This window comes from Tetrao urogallus (genome assembly GCF_951394365.1).
Source record: "Tetrao urogallus genome assembly, chromosome: 18".
In the NCBI taxonomy this organism is placed as follows: Eukaryota; Metazoa; Chordata; class Aves; order Galliformes; family Phasianidae; genus Tetrao; species Tetrao urogallus.
Window position 1 is genome coordinate 4,240,177 of NC_136831.1, and position 20,422 is coordinate 4,260,598.

Sequence of the window (20,422 nt, forward strand, 5' to 3'; positions counted from 1 at the left end):
GTTGCTTTTGCACACTCAAGAATAACTAACACCATCCACTCTTGGTCAGAGTTTCTAACCAGAAGCCAATATTCCCGACCAAGTTGTTCTTGAGTTGAATTCACATCAAAATCCTACAGAAAGTGAGAGCAACATTAAATGCAGCCGCCAAATCAGCCCATGTGTTTGTAAGAAGCGAGGAGCCGACTGTCCGACTGGATGTCTGATTTCTGGAGCGTTCCTGGGAAGGTGTTCTCCTTCCTGTGTGTAGGGTACAAGTCTTGATCACTGGGATTGTTGGCAGATTATCGTGCACCCATTTTAAGGCATACACAAAATCTTGCAAGAGTAAAAGCATGGAGCAAATGTAGAAGTGCAGTTTTTCATGTACGTATACTCAGAAGTTGAAAATCCCTCACTACAAAATCAGTAATGGTTCCAAAAATTTCTTGATAAATATAGTCTGTCTGAATCACGTAAAGATAAAAATTTACTCCTGGATTCACAGCTTCATGAAGATAACAAATTATACAAGAATCTGCTCCATTTACTACAACAGCACAGAGCAAGGCAAAGCACCATTGCTTCTACCAGTGGAGCCGTCTGAAAACATTGGACTCTCCTTTACCTGTCTACAGCTTTGTGTAAAAATTCCATCTCTTTCTCTACAGAGGCCACAGAGTGTGATTATTTGTATTCAAAGTAAATTATTTGACATTTTGTATATAAGAAAAAAATCCATTGCTTCTATTTTGCAGATGCTTGGAGGATGATGGAAAGATAAAAGTTGCCAGAACAATACAGAGTTGGAATTCCTGCAATGAAGTTCAAACCTTCCAGTTTAACCGGAGTGATTTATTTATTTTTAGATGTTACTGCCAATGAGCTCACTGTACAATATGAGCTTAACAAGACAGCAATTTGAATTATGCAAACAATTATCAAATCAGATCTTCACAGTCAACCTGGGATTGTAAAAGCTATCTAATTCGTATTAGAAATGATTGCTGGTTGTAAGCATCAACACTGCAATCACTGCCAAGTTATCAATGCTGGGAGCAGCATATCCAGAATCTGGAAGATTTCCAAGTCATGATCTCTCATTCTTAGACATCAGAAAGTCTATGGCATTCATATATAAATATTACTGAGTAAATACCATACTTGGGATGTCCAATATTGAGGTGGTGCTACACATTTCACCCTTGCCAAGCTGACAAATTTTGATACAATAGAAAAAAAAGAATCACAAATATATATAAAGCTAAATCTCAACATACTCTCATTTACTACTGCACTTTGAATTTGTAAGGGATTCGTAACAGTTGCAAGGGATGCCAGGATAGACAGACTTTATTTAGCTATCCACCCTTTGTTCCACATGCACTAACAAGTCAGGTAAAACGGAGATGTTCTATAAAAAGAAAATGAGGATATCTCAGAAGGTTGCAGAGCAACCCAAAGTCTCTCTATGAATTTATAACTGGTTATGACAGGGGTTAAAATTATCAGGAAGCAGTATCGCCATTTGATGATGTCACAGCTGCCCTCTGGGAGAGTGAGGTCACTAACAGAGTTGTTCAGGGAGATAACAGTCTGTTAAAATAAACAGAAGTGCCATATAATTACCCACACTGCAGGAGGAGGATTAGACTGTTTGGAAGACCCCATGTCTGCCTTACGCTTACTGTCACTTTTTTTTTTAATCCTTGGGTAGAAGTGGAGGAAAAACGTGATTGAAATCAGTAACTGGGAAGTTTGAACAAATAAAGAAAAATAAAACAACACAAAGAAGCTCTGCTCTTTTATACAAGTTATAAAGCTATTTCAGTTGCGTTAGACACTCGTTCACCAACATGTAGACCTGTGCTATATTATTAAGCGGAGATACCTGGGAAGTTTTCTCACCCAACATGGCAAATTCGGCAAAAGCAGGAGCAAAAGCTCCTTGTCTCCAGGAGCAAGTACAAGTGATGTTCTCAGTTACTACTATCAGAAAAAATCAGCACCGTTCCAGCTTCTGGAAGACCACAGATCTACGAGTCCCACTGGCAGTACGAGCATAAGGCAGAGAAATAAGCAGGCTTGCCACAGCACATATCCAGATCAGCAAGAGCAAGACCATGGGGGCTGAGGCTCATCTGCCATGCTTCCTCTTGAAAGCCCCACACACACTGCACATGCAGGAGCTTGGATTTCACCAAATAATGGCTCTGAAGGGAAATATTGAGAAATTCTGAAGCAAACAACTACTCTGGCATCTTTTCTTTTTCCTTTTATTTTATTTTATTTTAGAAAATGGAAGAGATTACCAAGAGGTTGAGACTGTCTTGGAGACTGTCTGTTTTAAATACTCCCATTGTACAAGCAAGTCATTAGATCTCAAACCACTTTAAAACTCTTGCAATTGAAAATATGCTTTTAGTGGTTTTGTGAGCACAGAGACTTTACCATCTACTAATATTCTGCTAGCTTTGGATACTAAAAGTATCATCCTGGGCATGCTATATTTTGACACTCTATTTGGAACCTAGCAAGAGCGCTAGACAGGCACTGTAGATGGTTATCCTGAGCAGTTATGATGTTTAAAGATCTCCCAGAAAGTATTGTAAAACTGTGTAAATCCCAGGAATCTGGACCAATTCCAGTTCTAGTAATACATTCTCCCAATATTCCTCCTGCAGTTCCAATTGAAAAACCATCCTGAAATGCTGCATTGCATTGCCGTGTGCTGTAAAACAACTGACATATTTTACTCCAAAATTGGCTGCTCTTCTCTTGAAATAATTTGTAAGTCATTTTGCTCAAGGATTAAAAAAAAAAAAAAGCTACATAAATATATTATCACTGACATTAATTTTGGCACCATTCAAGACCACCAGTATTTAAAATCAATTAATAGTTATTTTTCTATTATCATTGGCATTTTATTTTTGTTCAACTAGAAAAGGTCTCTCATAAAAGTTAAAAACAATCTATTTTTGGAAGCAGTACAGCAATAGTAAAGGAGGTCTGATGAATTCTCATTAGACTTTTCCCAACATGAGTTTTTTGGAACTATTTTCACATGTAGAAGTTCTGAATGGTTTTAAAGGGTTAGGACTCATCCAATAAAATAAGTTTGAGTACAAATAAGGCTAACCACAATGGACTAAAGTAATGTCCCCATTCTTTGGGGTTACGGCTTCCTAAACATGATGCAGCAGCACCATTTTTGCCTATTATTAATGACTCTGAGAACCCTGGAGTTTGGATTGGCACTTCAAATTGAGCTGCTTGGAAGTTTTACCAGCACTGAGTTGTATGGAAGTATCATTAGAGTCAATTGGTAATCTACACCTTGTTGGAAATAAAATGAGGAAAGGCTTTACCTGTGTTTTAATGTTTAGCATTTCCAAAGCAAACCTCATGTGTGACAAAATGTAAATATGGTTTCCAATGTAAAAAGGTAAACATGTTAAGCAATGCCACTAACAATGCTTTGTAGCAGAGCTTGGGAAGAATTTTATTTTCTCCAAACATATAAACATCACCTGAACGACATAGGATATATAGATTTATTATTGCAAGGCAACAAGGAGTGTCTAGAAGCAGCTGGAAATAATTCAGTAACACAGTACAGTGAAAAGGAGTTTAAAAACCACACAGTCTCAATGATATTTTCATAGTGCTCCAAGCAATTTACTTCCACAAGTTAAATGGTTTCAAGACTATCCAGCTCAAAATTACATACACAGCATAAATGCCAGCAGTGGTAAACTGCAGAGCATCAGGCCAATGAAACAACAGCCAAGAGCCCTCGAGGAAATTACAGTGAGATTTATGAATGGCATTCTCATGGCTTTGATGGATATCACCCAAAGTCCCCTCATATCTGTCACTGTCTATCTCGTATGTGTCTCACTACAGAAAGTAATTTGCATTTTATGCCAATATTGCAAAACCCATTGGACTCATTCAGCCCATAAAATCTTTGTTTCTGCTCTCCACCTTGCTGGTATCCAGAACATGAACCAACTTGTGCTGGTAAATTACTATTCCATATAGGTTATACAGTTGAAATTTAGACTCTATGGAGTTGTGTAACTTTGTGGCCCAGTTAAAGTTCTCCTCATGCTGAAAAGCATCTCCATCAAGAACAGGTTATAACTGCTGCAAAAGAGAGTGGCTTGGGTAGGGCACATATTACTGTATATTCCAATGATGGGCATAAGCATTCTTAATTGTTTTCTTTTCTGCTAAGGATACTCTAGGACAAAAGCACATTATTTCTTGCATGCATCATCTAGATAGCTTTAATTTAGAGTAAATAGATGAGATGATACAATACAAGCAGAGTTTTCTCTGCACTTTAAGGGAGAGAGAGGTGAGGAATTTGACAAATGTGAAGGTTGCTCAAAGACTCAAGTTTGTGTTCTGGAGTGAATTTGGACTAAATGTACTTAACAATTTTAACGGCAGCATGGAAGTAGAAGTCAGAAGTTAAATGAGTAAAAGGCAAAAAGCAGGCAAAGAATTCTGGCACACAGTTGTTATCAGCTGCAGAAATCTTAAGTTGAACAGTATGGAGATTTTTCACGGGTCTGCACCCATCTCAAGTTAAGACACATAAAAAATTAAATATTTTTATATATATGTATAAAGAAAATTTGTGTTATATGTTAAAAAAATAAATAAAATCTCCCAAAATTTCAAGTGAAAATCCCCCAGAACTTCAGGCTTTTCAGAGGATGTGGCTAGCAAAGAAACGGTGTGTCCAAGGGTAGGAGCAAGTACAGTCACACTGCAGGCAAGAAGCTAGGAGATGTAGGTAATTATAAAAAGAAAAATCAAAGAGGGACTAAAGAAAGGCATAAGAAAATTTTAAACTTGGAAAGGAAAAACTGCTCAGTGAAAAATGTAAAGCATTTAGTTTCTGTAGTTTGCCAAATAGGAGCTCAAGACTTGATTATATCACAGTAACTTTAATGTAGACTATAAAAATGAATGTGGAAAGTTAACGTGTATTAAGGCTGCTGAAACGAGTATTGAGTTTCTTTTATCATCATTACTCAGACTAGCTGAAATAAAACCATGTCAGGTAAGCAAACGTGTGGCAGTCATACAGGAAGGGAACACAGTATCTGTCAAGAGGGACTTTCCAATCTACTCGAGAAAAGCATAAGAACAACTATCTAAAACTAAAATGAAGACAAAAATAAGGTATCAATTTTTAACAAGATGGGGCTGACTTTTTACAGGAAGAATCTGTGGAATTAGTGGATACTTCCTCTCTTGAAGCCGCCTGTTCTAATTTAAGCCCTGTCTTGGAAGATAGATTTTAGCTAAACACAACTTATTGGCCTCATTACAGGTGCGTGTGTGTGAAATTCTGTGGCCTTAAACCCAGGTAAGGAGATTCCCTCTCCAAACACCAACCCAACAACTGTGGGGTCTAAGTTGGGAATGTTCTCTCACACGTCATAAATATGACTGCAAATCACGAGGGATGCGTTGCCACGGAAAAAAAAAACTGAGCTGAAGTATCAGGCTTCCTTGTTGGCTGTGATGGTGGCCACAGTGCCGTGCCATGGACCTTTCAGTAACTGGTGCTGTGATGAAGAAGGATGCGAGATATTTTGGACAGCAGGGAATAGCCACAGACACATGGCTTGAAAAATAAGAAGGTTAACAAAATCCATTAGTTTGAAGTAAAATGTCATTGAATCTTTGCTCGATTATAGACTGTCCAATCTCCAAACACGCCCATGCACTTTTGAAACCACTGTTAGTTTTTTCAATAGGCTGCAATTATTTTGGTAGGATTTTTAAACAAGTCTACCATGGGATTTTTGGTATTTTCCAATGCTTTCTCAGACAGTTCTGTTTTAAAATAAAACCTGGGCAGACTGTGAGACCGAGGGCCGTGTCCCTGGGCTGTGCACAGGGATGCAGAAGGGCCAGCTCTGTGGGACCTGCAGGGACAGACTGCCATTGCTTTGGCCGAGAACTTGGCTTAATATTAAGAGCAGCAGCATACAAAGAAAAAAAAGAAGAGAAATTACAAGGTGGGATTGACCTTAGCAAACACTGGTAAGTGAATGGAACCTCCTTCCGTACTTCCACTACCAAATGGCAAAAAAAAAACAAAAACAAAAACAACCCCATCAAATAGAAAAAAAAATATTAGAGAATGGCTGTGGCTTCCTTTAGCACCAAGAGCCTTCAGCTGAATGACACATCAAGAATGAGTCTTCCTCCTCTAGATCCCACTTGGGCTGCTTTATTGGTGTGAAGAGAAGCATTCAGCTCATGTGGTTGCTGAGCCTTGGGCATGGTGGGATCACTGCCCATCACTGCCCATGCAATGAGCAACCTCTGAGGGAACCACCTTGGGGACACAGCAGGGACTTCGGGCCTGGAATCCTAGGGCACAGACTGGTACAGCAAATGCTCAGAGCAACAGCTATACATTGACTGCTCTGGCACTGCAGCACTCAGAACTGACAGGCTGGGGTTTGGAGCACGACCACACCAAGGCTGGATCTGTTTGTCAGGAATTTGGGGAAGTTTCAGAACTTTTTTTTGCATTTTTATGCTGATTTAGAATGAAGAATTCAAATTTTGCCACCAAATTTTGATTTGCAAAATAAGTAACTAGCAGGCAGAGAGGGAGGATGAGAGCTTTTTCAGTTATCTTGAAAATTATCACTTCAAGATCATTATCAAAGGTTTAATTTGAAAACAGGCAAAGGCAAAGATCACAGCAACAGCAGCAGACTTCAGAGTGTTCTGATACAGGTCCATAAAAGTAGCATATTTCTCTTTTAACTCCAAAATTCAGAATTACCCCTGAAAACAGCTTCTACAAACCAAAGCAAGAAGATATAAATCTACTGGCTGCCACAGTTTCCTGCCGTACCCAGGTTTCACCTCCCTTACCCCTGAAATGTTGGAAAAAAGATGGGCTTTGAGGTCATAGAGCCATAAAAATAGCTGTAAAGATACTATCTCCATCCTTGCAGAGGAAAACATGCCCTTCTTCTTCAGTAGTTACTGCAAATTTGGATAACTCACGTGCATCAAATGTTTTTGAGAGCTGTGAATAGAAGGGCTATCGAAGTCTATGTGATTGTCATTTAATAGAAATCCAGGAGTCATTTAAACTGCTAGAAAAACTAAAATAAGTTAGGAACTGAAGCTTATTTATGAACATTGAATACTGAGTGCATTTGGCAACGCTGACGCTTTGAAAACACTTAGGGACAGTGCACACGTGTCTCATTTTGCACATTACCTCTGTCTTATAGTCTGTGGCTTTCCAGAAGTTGACAGACAGCTACAAAAGCACACTCTCAGCTGTCAAATAAATTGCTGATTATGTTAGCCCTTCTTCCAAGGCTTTAAACATCCCACTTAACTCGCAGGGAAGAAAAAACAGCCTACCCAAAAAGAAACAGATCCGGGATGTTACTATTAGGCTGAATTTTATTTTGTGCTGTAGAAATGGCACTGATGAGAGAAGGATGTGTGCAGGGACAGACTAGAAAGTGATGCTTTTTAACTGAAGATAGAAGGTACAGTTTAATGAAATTGATCAATGGAGATGAGGTTCCTTTGGCTCTATTGGATTAGACAAGCAACTGTTAACAACCACAAGTGATGGCAAACTGTAAATCAGTGGCACCCACAAAAGGAGTTAATGACACTTGCTGGCACTAGTGTTGTCTCCTGTTCTGTTCCTGTCCCAAAGAACAACAGTAAAGCCACATGCAACAGCGAGGCAGTCTCATCCAATATTAGGACTTGTTTTAAGCAAACAAAAGAAGTTCAGAATTGGGGACAACTTTCAGGCACTGCATCTTTCTGTACTGGAACCCTGGAGCTTCCAGCATGGCTTATCGGATGTGCAAATTAGGGCAGCATAATTCTTGCACTCGTTTATTTAGGCTAAAAGATAACCAACTAAACATAAATATCATAATAGATCTTTTGCAATACATTGAGTTACACCATCACCATGAAATTTATATGAATCATCAGGGACAAATTTAGAGCTGATTAAAATCTCCTTTGCTTTGAACAAGGTTACACTGGGGATGCAACTGCCGTTCTGGAAGTGGCAAAATCTGCCTGAAAATGTATGAAAATAAAAGCCTTCCCTGCTTCTGTATGATATTAAAGATTATTGCAGACAGAAATCAAGTGAATTATGAAGTCTAAGGGAAAGCAATGTGGAGTCTGGAAGGGCAAATGTCTCCATTCACAGCCTTGTTTCATTTCATCTATCTCAGACTTCAGTCCAGCAACACAATTAAGTGCATGTTTAGTTTTAGGAAAGTGGGAAACTATCAATATTAAACAAACTACCAGACTGCTTACTGCAGGTGCTTATCTGGGCTCCCAATAAACAGGTCTAGAAAGTGGTTTAAAATGCTTATGACCATACGCATGTGAAGAGGTGGGGTCTGCCAGGGATCAGAGAGCAGCCAGATCTTTAGTTGTCTATTTTTGGATGTTTTCTCTAAAAAGCTTTCTTTTTTTTTTTTTAAACCTTCAGTGAAAAAGTTGCTTCATAAACCCAATATGTTCTAATTGGGTAAAAAACTTCTTTGCAAAGGCTACTTTATAATTATAGGATTTGAGCTGTGGCATAAAAAAAAATTCAGAGATATTTGTTAAAAAAGAAGCAGATTATTATATTTAGAGCAAAGTCACCTCTCCGCTTTTGCTGTCTCCCAGGATAGACATGAAAACACCTTTGAAAATCATTTTTTTCCCAAAAAATATGGTTTCTTTCCCGGGTGTAAGTGTGTTCAAGTGAATGTAATTACATCTTGCATTCAACAAGCCAAATATTTGATTTCATATTAGTATGTTTTCTCTCCAGCTAGTGGTAAATGTGGCTTCGTGCACTAGATGCAGAACATTTTTAAGAGCTGAGCAAAAACGATACGTATTTATATGTTGATGTGTATGTGTGCATGTGTATACATATACAAATGTAAATTATTACCACAGAAAAGGGAAAAAAGTTTCTGAATACGAAGCACATTCCCCACCTCCAATCACTTCATCTTTGTGGAGCAAAATAAAATCCACGAACGTTTCTGATCATGATGGCATTGTAGCAACAGCAATGTCCAACGCTGTTGACACTGTGGAGGATTAGGCTAGCTGGTGCTCTATCAATCTGAATTATATCCACTGTATTTTACAGCATGTAAGTGAATAGTCTTGGCCCAGAAACAGGACATCCAACCTAACAAGTAGCAAATATAAGGGAAATAGGTGACAAAGAAACTCTGCAAGATGCTACTGAGCATGACTGTGTCTGGAGGAGTCAGGTGTAATGCCAGGACTGCATTAGAGGAAAAGCACTGAAAGATCTAAACATCTTGCTGTTCTTGTTCAAGCGTGATGTGGTCTTCTGACATGTCCTTTAATGGATAGGACAGACATTGGGTTGAAAAGACCTATTCTTGTAATTGAATCTTAGTGAGAAGCAATGGAAAAATGGTGCTGAGCTATCTAATCGACAAGTTTCTTGGAGTTGGCACTGTAACTGAGCTACAAGGCACTCACTTTGCAGTATTTTCTAGAGGTTTTATTAATATCATCATCTAAAAGCTGTGCCGAAAAAATTTAAAGAATAAAACGCATAAATAAACAGACACCTGTAATTTTACCAACGTAAAGCACTACTTTTCTTCTACCTGGCAGCAGATTGCCATGCTCATTAGGGATTACTACTTCAGATAAGCACATAGAGCAGCCCACCAACCACAAACATGTTAAACCATGTTTATCCCCTTGTTAAGAGATTGATGAATGATCTTTAAGTACTCAGAAACAGCTAATAAGGAAAGAAAAATTCTCTCTGGAAGACACTTCTCTTCTTTCCCCACAGTTTTACTATAACCAGTTCATGGCTACAAATATCATCTTCTGAGCTGACAAATTGCTGAGCTGCAGTTCATTGTGTGAAATTCAAATCACGGATTGCCCTCAACATCACAGACATTTCCTGAAGGAACAAGATGTGGCCTATGGAAAGTCACTAATGAGAGAAAAAGGAAAGTGGTCATAATAATGTTTTGAAATCTGGATTTTAGAATGGTATTAAGCCAGGATATCTCTGGATTCACACACTGCTACCCTTCAAGCCACATCAGTAGATTCTATTTCCAAAACTAATACACCACATTTTGAAATTATATTGTACTTTTTTTTTTTTCCTATTTTCACAGTTCATGATTCAATAGCAGCTACAGTAATGAACAGATAATTAAATTTTCACTTTTCAGCCCTGATGCTTTGTTTATTTAACAAGCCTGATTAAGAAATAAGTAGCCCACAACTTGGTACCACTCCAGCTATTTCCAGCATCTCATTATGTTTATTGTAACAACCCACATCCAACCCACCAGGAGTAGCAGGGAGACTCCAGAGAAATACCATCCTTCAATTCAACAGCACTAATCAAAGAAAATGTTGGCTTGTTTGAATTAGGGAAGGAAAAGCAGAGGAAAATAAACTGCAAACCAAAGTATGTTCCTACTTACGGTACTTCCCCCTGGATTAAGCAAGAGATCCACTGGCATTTCAAATCATAAATAATAAAGATAGAAAAGCTTGCTCACTCTAGCTTGACTTTGGCAACCAGAATATCATCATCACAAACAACAGAAGGCACATAATGTGGTTCTTAACCTGTTCTAAGTAGGGAAAGGAAAATGGGCACTGAAAGCATAAAACAACAAGAATAGTCCTTTTGGAGTAGAAATCACACCTAGCAGGACATCTTCCCATAACTCTCCTTTTCTCTGCTCCTTTTCCTTTGCCACATCAGGAACCAAAACGAAAAGCACCAATGCTGTGAAGCTCCTTAGTTTCCTTAATACAGAGAAATTGGGCAAAGGGAACCAAATTTTTTCATCTGTGGAAAAAAAAAAAAAAAAGTCTTTCCCAAAACTAATACTAATCCTGAAGGCTGCAGGTTTGCTGGTGAGGTCCATCTGTTTGCACTAAGGTTATCTGCTTCCAGAGGAACTGTTTCTGGATATCCTCCTGGGCTCAACATAGCCTCTTTCCTATCCTACATGTTATTCATCTTTTAGTGTGACATGATGGCCCAGACAAGTCACAGAGGAAACAGCACATTTACCTTCAGCTATCCTCAGTAGGTGCCAGTTCTGCCCAAAAGCTCTATTCCATCTTCATATAGATAAAAGTGACACTTCAAATGCGTTGCTAGCTCCCATTCACATCCAAGAAAATGTTTTAGACTCATTTATTGCTCCATTCAGTATTATTTCCTCTTCAGTGAAGTGAACTGAGCTATATTTCTGCACCTTAAAGGCAGGAAACATCTTCCCCTGCTCCTTCCCACCCACAGAGAATGGCTCACCATCTATTCAAAAATATCATCAGAAAAAATAAAAATCAATAATCTTTGTACTGATTGCCATGATTAGAGGAGTGTCACATCAGTGTTTAGCCTGAGGATCACAGTGCTGTGTAAATAATTCTTTGGGCTTCAGTGGGAGAAAATAGTAGGGTTCACCAAATTGTTGCAAGGGGAAAGAGTTGTAATTATTAAACCAAAATATGTAAGTCAGCTCGCTTAAGTAAACAGCATCAGACCCAAAGTAGACAGGATTTTCAATATGTGTCTTTATCCTATTAGGGACTGTAATAAGAATGTAAGAGAAGATAAAGCAGAAAACACATCTACCAAGAAACTTCCGTAAGCTGGTAAATGTTGCTTAGTGAGGGTACAAAATGATACACAAAGCCCAGTTCCTTGAGCAAACTGATAGGAAAGGAATGGCAGGCAGCTCTCTGTGTAGGGAGATGTACTTGGCTGCGGGCTGCTCAGGTCAGAGCTGTGAATGCAGGCAGTCAGGAAAAGTGGGACCTCCAGGAAAATTCAAGGAGTCCAGGGAAAAGGCAGAGCCCTGGAGAGGAGCCAAATAAATCTTGTTGAGGAAAAATAAATATCTCTGTTGGATGTCATTCAGAGATACTGCTATGAAGCTGGTATTTCCCAGTGAAGCCTGTGAACTGGCGACTGAAGCCTCCTGCAATGTCAGTGACTGCTTGGAGCAGAGAAAACTGAATCTGTGTTCATGAACAAAAAAAAAAAATAAAAAAGAAAACCCCTCAGACTTTGCTAAAAACAAGAAAGCACCATCCACATGAGTTGTTAAGCTGCTGTAACCTCAAAACATCTGATTACCAGTGCAGTATAACATTTCTGTTATTCCTTTCATCTGCAGCATGCTGACCTCACACAGCAGCATGAGCAATGCAACACAGGACCTTCTGTGAGGACAAGCAAGCACCAGTGGGGCCATCTGCACGCTTCTCCTCTCTCCCATGAAGTCAAGGTGGGTTCAACAATACGCAATTATTCCTCTCCCATAAAGATTTTAGCTGTTACAGTCCAGAAAAGGATCAATGCAGAGTGTCAAAATGTCGTTGCTGGAATTCCCTGATCATATTGACTGAATTTTACAATGCTGAGCACTCGAACCCCAATGGAAACAGACCGAGGAGCTGTGGTTTTTCTGCTGACTTTTTCATCTATCCAAGCAAGAATTTCTTTTTTTAATATTATTATTATTATTTTTTTTCTTTCTTTTTTAAAAGTTAGCAGGATAAAATATCGGACTGCACAAAATGACTGGCTGCTATATTTAACTCAGACAAACACATAACAAATCACTATTCTGTAGAAAGAAGGCACACCTCGTAGGCTATATTTTTTTTTTTTCTTGAGACCTGGATGTAAGACCACAACCCTCTAAATAATCCTCCAGAAATAAACCAATGAAATGTTCACTCTGACAACAGACACAGTATTATACCTGCAGCTGGTAAATGTTTCCACAGTTCAACCACCTTTCCTTTTCGTTTCCAGTAAAAATTTTATCCCAGGGGAAAGAAGTCAGCAGCTAGGATTTTAATTACTTTTCTGCAATAGAGTAGAATTGAGTATAGCTTTTTTTACTATTTTTTTTTTTTAATGCTGCTGCTGTGTTCTACTTATCTTCTCTTTCTTGAAGACGACCACAAAGTGGACGCCTGACGGAGAACCATCCCTTTTTTCTCTGATATTTCTCAATCATTTGTAATTCATTATCCTCTTGCAGCCCTAAGACACAGAAAGCTGTGAATTGGTGAAGACCTCAGAACACATTCTCACTGCAGCACTGCTGGCTCAGCCTTTCAGAACAGACTGTGAGCTGAGCATACTGATCACAGCCCTTCCTTGCTTAGAACTAAAACTTAGGAGGCTCTGAAACTCATACATTTCGATCTGAACAGTCACACATTTCAAATTTAATTCCATTTTTTGCCTCTGAAAATGTTGCAGAGCAAGGGGGCAGAATCCCCTCCCATATCAAACAGCCTTCAGAAGTTGGTTGGTTGCTTGTTTGCTTTAAATAAAAATTCTTAGCATATCTCTGATTTGTGCTCTCATTTCGAGTTTTCATACATCTCTGTCATGCTTTTTGGACTTTGATATTTTCTTCATGCTGCAAGAAACAGAATCTTTTTTTCAAGTAAAAGATAATACTGATGCAATTTCAGTGGATTTCAATGGGAAGAAAAGGAAATATACTCACATATAACAGTTACATATATATATACATATTGTGTGCAAACACACTTTTGTCAGCAAGTATAGTAGATATCTTGCTGAACACGTGGTGCTAAAAGAGACAACAGAAGCTGCTCAGAAATGCCACCAAGAGCAGAAACTGCACAAAAGACAGCAGAAAGCTTCAGAAGTTCGGGTAAAATGCATTTGAGAACCTGAACAGACACTTCAAAATTGGAAACTGCCCAAATGTTGTAATGGAAGCAGGGCCAGGATCATTATAAGCCTGGGTCAATAAGGTATGGCCATGATCTAAGTACTTTCCTACGGTCCAATCTGACAAGATGTGACCAGAATTAAACACCTACTCAAGTCAAAACATGAATATGCGAATGACTTTGCTCAGAGAATGGAGAGTGGCTCTGTTAAGGTTAAAATCACAGTCCCCACTGAACAATATGCGTCCATCACTGCCAGCTACTTGTACTGCTGAATAAAGCTGTCAGATGCTGAGCTGGGCTGAAAAGAAACATTCATCAGGATCCAAAGCAATGGAGGAGAAGAGCACAAGTGGAAAATTCATGTTTCCTGTTTGGATAAAGCCTTTCCACTTATCCCATTATTCTAAGAGGTTTGTCTGGTCTCAGTTTGCTGGTAGCCATGCACAGAGAGCTGAGGCTCCCGCTGCAGGTTCCCTGGTGGGGCAGCAACATGCCATAAGCACCACTTACTGCACTTTGCTGGCCTTTGGAGATTGGTTTTTAGCAGTTTATTCAGGAAGAGAAGTGGGGAACGACCACGGAAATTACGCAGCTTGAGAGCCCCAGCTTCCTTTCAAATGACTTTGCCACACAAATTTCACTTTGCAGTATATCAATATATATACAGCATCTTTCCTTGACAGGGTGGACATTGTATTTTTCTTCTGGGATCTCCACGTATATATGTCATTTCCTACTTCTCTAAAGCTAGAAGCTTAGAAATATCTCAAACATAACCTGCTCACTCTTTTTTAAATAACTTTGATTTATATTAATGCTGTTTTATAACTAGCTGCCCTCTGGCCTGTATTCATAAACTAGAACTGTTCCCAAACTTTGAAATGGGACTTCAGGATAACAAAGCCTGCATTATGGCAGCCCTTTCCTGTCAGTATGTAATGACCATGGATCTTCTTCCAATGCACAGGTTATCACTTCAAGCCTTTGCTTGTAAAATCTGAAAACATCTTTTTTTTTTTTTTTTCACAGTTCTTATTCTGACATGGTTTGATATAATCAACATTCAGGAAACAAAAGCCTGATGATATCTAGTAGCCGTATCTAATCATAAAAAATGCATATATTTGTATGAGGAAGGGAACACAATAATTTCTTTATATTTGACTCTGAAAAACCCACAAGTTCAGGCCCAAAAGTTAGATATAGCAACACTAGAAAGAAGTTTCAAAGAATGAAATATTTTGTGTTAAAATACAGTGAAGGTTCACTTCCAGTTTCTTTGCATTTATTTCATATGTAGTTATTATCCCACAGCACTGCAAGCAGCTCCCAGATTCAGTCAGTGAGATCTATGTGCATGGCACGGTTTGGATTGGACGGCATTTGTCAGTCAAAAAAATCCCAGAGATGACGTGTGTGTCAAACCAGCAAAGAGAAATGAATGCTGACAACCTCAAAATTGGAAAATATCCTTCTCCCCATTTAATATATGGAATCCATAATAATAAAATGCAAACAGCGGGGTCTAAAGTAGAGTCCTCAGGGTTTCAGCAGTGCTTAAAGAATCTAAGATTTAACCAGATATTTCAAAATAGCAGCATTTCAGGTGGAAGGCAGGCGGTTAGGTGGTGCTGCACAACTCCCTGTCTCCTGTCCCCCTCTGCTGCTCCAGAGGGGCTGCACTCCCACAGCCAGCCCAGCACTGCAGCACGTCTGGCATCTGGGCTTTTTCCATTTTGCAATGAGAAAGATGGGATATTTAAGAAATTACATTCCATGGGTGCTTGGGCTGGAGAACCTCAGCTTCCAGATTTGCTGAAAGTTCTGCTCCTACTAACTGCAGTTGACTGGATGGCCAGCATTTTGGTGCCAGAGCCTTATGGAATCTACAAGGCACAAATGCTTCCTTTTTATTTTTTCCATTTATTTGTTCATTTAGTCGTTGTTTTTGTTGTTTGTTTGTTTTCTTTCTTTTTCATGATGGAGAAACAAACAAAAGAGTTCCTTGATTTTAAAGAAATTCTGCAAATGCAACCTCTAATGCTGCACAGCATCACAGCTGCTTATTTTGCAATCAGGGAAATACTAAAATTTACATTGGCCGAAGATGTGTCGCGCAGTGTTCAAATACATTCAAATTTATGGCATATCTGGAAGGCTGTAGCTATTAATCTGTTAAAGCTACCATTGCTTCTTTGTTATACATCTTCCCATTTCCATGCTCGTTGTTCTCCTACACTCCTTTGAAAAGAGATCCAGAAATGAGCGCTGTAGAAACGAGCAGTTCTTAATCCCCTTCTCTCAAGAGCTCTGGCCAACACCTATTTTTGTTTACAGTATTTGCAATACAGTTATCAGGAAAGGAATTACAGCATAGGCACAAACAGTAGAGCAACAAGGAGAGCTGCAGTCCTTGGAGAAACAGAGGGGCTCAGCAGAGGCTTCAACAACCCATTGCCATGCTCTTTTCTCCCTCCTGTGGGATGCCACAGAGGAAGAAGATGGTTTTCCTGCAGACTGGCAGGTAGCTTTCTGCTGCCCTGACATCACTGGCATTTTTAATGAAATATTAATGGTCCTGCTTTTAATGGCAGTTTCAGCACAGCCTAAATTAAGTCATTGGAAGAGAGATATCGTCCCATTAAGAACAGTAAAACCTTAAGCTCCTTTCCTGAAGAGTAGCTGTGGGCAGTTAAAGTGACAATCAATTTAAAAAGGCGACATTGCATTATAAGTCTCTGAAGTGTGAAGTCCCAGCATGCCCGATGTATTTCATTTTAATTTCCTTTTGGAAAACAGAGTTGTGGTTAGCGGGGAACCTCACACTCACACACACGCGCGCGCAAGAAAAGCCTGAGGAGCGCAGGAAAGGAGGAAATTATTTAACCCTTTCAAAAAGCTATACAATTTCTTCAGCTAAGTAAAGAAAAATAAGCATAGATACTTTCTCCTTTAGTTCCTGTGTAAAAATAAACAATAGTCTTGCATAGTTAATAACGATGTTAGGGCCCCTTGCTAATTTCTACTAGAGGTCTTGAAAACTTCATGAAAAATCAGTGTTGCTGGTTTCCCTTCACTTTAAGCCACCTCTACATCAGTAGCTGTTGCCCTCTATGGGGGGTGGGGGGAGATAAGAATCATGTAATTTCATCTCATTTCCCATTTCCATGCTATTTCTCTGACATCAGACCACACAGGTATGTGGAGACTTGTTATCAGATGCAGCTCACTGCTGGTCTCAGGTCAGGCCTGATGTTTTCACTTGCAAAACAGTGATGGAAAGCCAAGGTGATATAAGAAAAGGAACAGTGACGGAAGTGTCAACCTGAACAGGGTTCAAAAGAGTAAAAGTGCATCCTGCTTTAGTCCTACACCCAGGTTATTTCAAAGAGACTGAGAAACTGAACAAGAATTAAAATTTCCCCTTATTTTACTTGAAAGCAATAGTTTATGGAATTAATGAACATGTCTCTCTATATAAAAACAACTGACTAGATGGAAGCACATGTATTAGTTACGACCTTCCCACCCCAAACAGACACCTGCAAATTAAATAAATGAATAAATCAGCTCTTCTGAGTGGAAGTTGATTTAAATATACCAAACTTTGCATGTAGTGCTCTTAATTATTATTCGTAATTGACTGAAAACTGGTCTCTTATAAAATGAAAGATTTCATTTTGAAATCTCAAGACTTGATTGAGCCTCGGGAACACATATTTTAAATGGCAACAGACAGGTAAATAAAAAATCCTGCTAGTTTTTTTTTTTTACTATGTCTGTAGGGTCATAGTTCAACTACAGGCGTGTGTTGAGCCATTAATTACTTCAATTTCATGGGAAAACAGATAGAGATATGCTGACGACACGATCAAGGGCTGTAACAACTGCCTACAGTTCTACAAGCTGCGCTGCGTTCTGAGGAATCCTGCTGGTGTGTCTATGAAGGACAGGTCTGTTTATTTGTAGTAAACTGCAGTGTAGAAAGAAACTAAACTTGTATTTATTTTGCATATGTATATTTCATTTGCTAGCATGAAAGGAAGGCTCTCTATTTTTCCAGACCAATCAAGGAGAAAATTTTAATGGTCTAAACATCGACCCCTTCCTGGCTGACAGCAGCTTTTGAAACGCAGACCCAACGTCGGCTCAGTTAGACAAGGTTCCTTCTTGTCTCATCATCTCATCGAGGTGCACGAACAACATGGCTTGTCTATGCCCCAAGGAAATTCAAAGCAAGGGGCTCCCACATGCTACATTTAACGCTGATGCCCATCACCAGGAGGACTGTGAAAGGTTTCTTTAGATTTAGCAAGCTAAATGGGGTATATCAAGTTGAAGTGGTTTAGAAACGTGGCATTCAGATTTTGAGTAGGTGGTGGAAAGTGAGGAACTTAAAGATTAAGGTTTGAAATGGAAAACTTATGAAGTCTTGCTTTTCAGGCATAGAAAAACAAACAAAACCTGCACACTCAGAACGCTCACAACTGAGAACCCTCCTGCAGAAACGAGCTGTTGGGTAACACAAGACATCATCATCGGGGGATAACTGGGTGCTATCCCTATGCAAAACCCCTATCTGCATCCTAAAGGGGGAGCTGCAGAAGCGGCTAACGGTCCACAAACAGCCCGAGGACACAACATTTCCCTTCACAAAACACCCAAAGAAAGATAACGGATAGAAACACAAAGAACATAAAACCCGGGTTTTTAGTTGTATTTTCGCTACGCGTGAACAAACTGAAGTACCACAGAAAGCCTAATTATCCTTTAAAGCTTACCTTTTGTTTGGTTTGTTGCTGTAAGCCGTGCAGCTGTTCTCCAAACCGCCACCTGCACCAACCTGCACGTGCAGCGTTCTGTCTTTGCAGCGTCACTAAGAATCCAGGGCAAGAGTTTGCTGGGAGTTCCTAACTTTCAAAGAGAGATTCACCTGATCGAAAAGCTGCTTTCCCATTATTTGGTACAGAAAATAGAAAAAGGTAGCGTAATTGAGCTCAGGAGATCAATTAGCATGCTAAACTACACATAAGATTCAAAGCGTTACACGTGGGCCAAGCCTATAGACGTGCGTGCTCACAGGTGGGGCTTGCTAGACTTGATGAACCTGTGGGCCTGAGCACCCAGCTGTGAGTAATTGCACTACAAATCAGGGCCTGAAATAACTGTCCCTGGGGGCACTTGGCTTAGTGTTGGCCCTTCGGTGAGCTGGTTGAGGTGAAGTTCTGCTTCTGGCATGTAGTCAAGCTACATTTTGAGCTCGAACAAGCTTGGGAAAAAAGATGGTGGTGTGACTATGAGGCTTGCTCAAGAATGAAGGGGAGCTGCTCAGGTAAGTTGCTGTCTGCATTCGGTTTTGCATTGTCCAATTTTTCAGTGCTCTTGGGGTACCGGGGGTGTTTTGTGCTGAAGAGTCTGAAGGTGTGAAGGTGCTTTGAATGTTTTGGATGTTTAAGCTTCAGTTTCTAAGTCTGAGGGGGGAAAAAGCGTTAATGGAAGAGGACGAAAAAAACAGGGTAAGCAGTAAATAAGTTTTGATGGTTATGTGTGATGGATTTCATGTTCTGAGTTGTTTTGCTGGAATTTTTTTTCTGAGAAAACTTTAATACGGGAGGGGGGAAAAAAACACCAACGCAATGAACAGCCTGAAACTCTGCTGCTCCTGCCTGCTCTTTTTCCTTCTGCTGATCTTTGAAATCGCTGAAGAATGGCCTTTTAATGAAGCTGCTTCAGTTTATTTTCTGATCTTGCAATGATGCTGCAGAAACAGCTTCTCCTGCTGTACTTTGTCACTTGAGCGTCTGTTTGCCAGACTAAGAACAGTGCAAGTATCAGAAAGTGGAAAGTGATAAGGGTTTAACACTCTTCTGGAAAGCCTGGCTCAGTTAGTTTTTTTTTCTTTTAGTAATTCGTCTGTCTCTAATGTATGTGAGGAGGTGCGTATCAGTGTGGGTTTTCAGTGTGCTGAAAGAGCACTGTTCTGATCAGCAGTGAAATGCTGCATCACGATAGCAAGGTCTGGGGGAGCATCCTGTCCCTGGCAAATGGAAGGAGCTGGGGAGGAAAAGAGGGATGTGTTAAAACTTCCTAAATCTAGATGAAGTGGGGACTAGAGTCGTGGGCAGGAAGTCAGGAGTCGGAGCCTAGTGAAGCCTATTAAGATGGAAAAAGTGAGGTAATCCCCTACAGTGGGCTATTCAGGTCTGAGAACAGTGAAGTAGGAAAGGCAAAAAGGACGGGGAGATTGAAATTCAGATGAAATTCAAGGGTCTCTGCGCAGCAGCTGTAGATCGTGTCTGGCAAAGCAAGTGTTTATTTGGACAATAATAGCCTTGATGCCTCCTGATAAAACCATCTCCTTGCACTTCAATCCATAATGCTGCCAAAGGTTTCCTTAAGTATTCCCTTCTACAGGGATGTAAACCAATCTCTGCCCCAGCGCCGGGGCTGTCATTGTGTATGGAGAGCGGAAGGGGGTATGAAAATGATTTCCCTTCAAGTGGGCAGGCAGCGAAAAGAAGGAAAAGAAAAGAGGAAGGGTCAGTCTTTTGTTACTTTTTTTTTTTTATCCACATCTTTAATTATTTCCTTGGAAAAACAAACTCAGCTATGGATCCTGGGCTTCTGAGGAAAC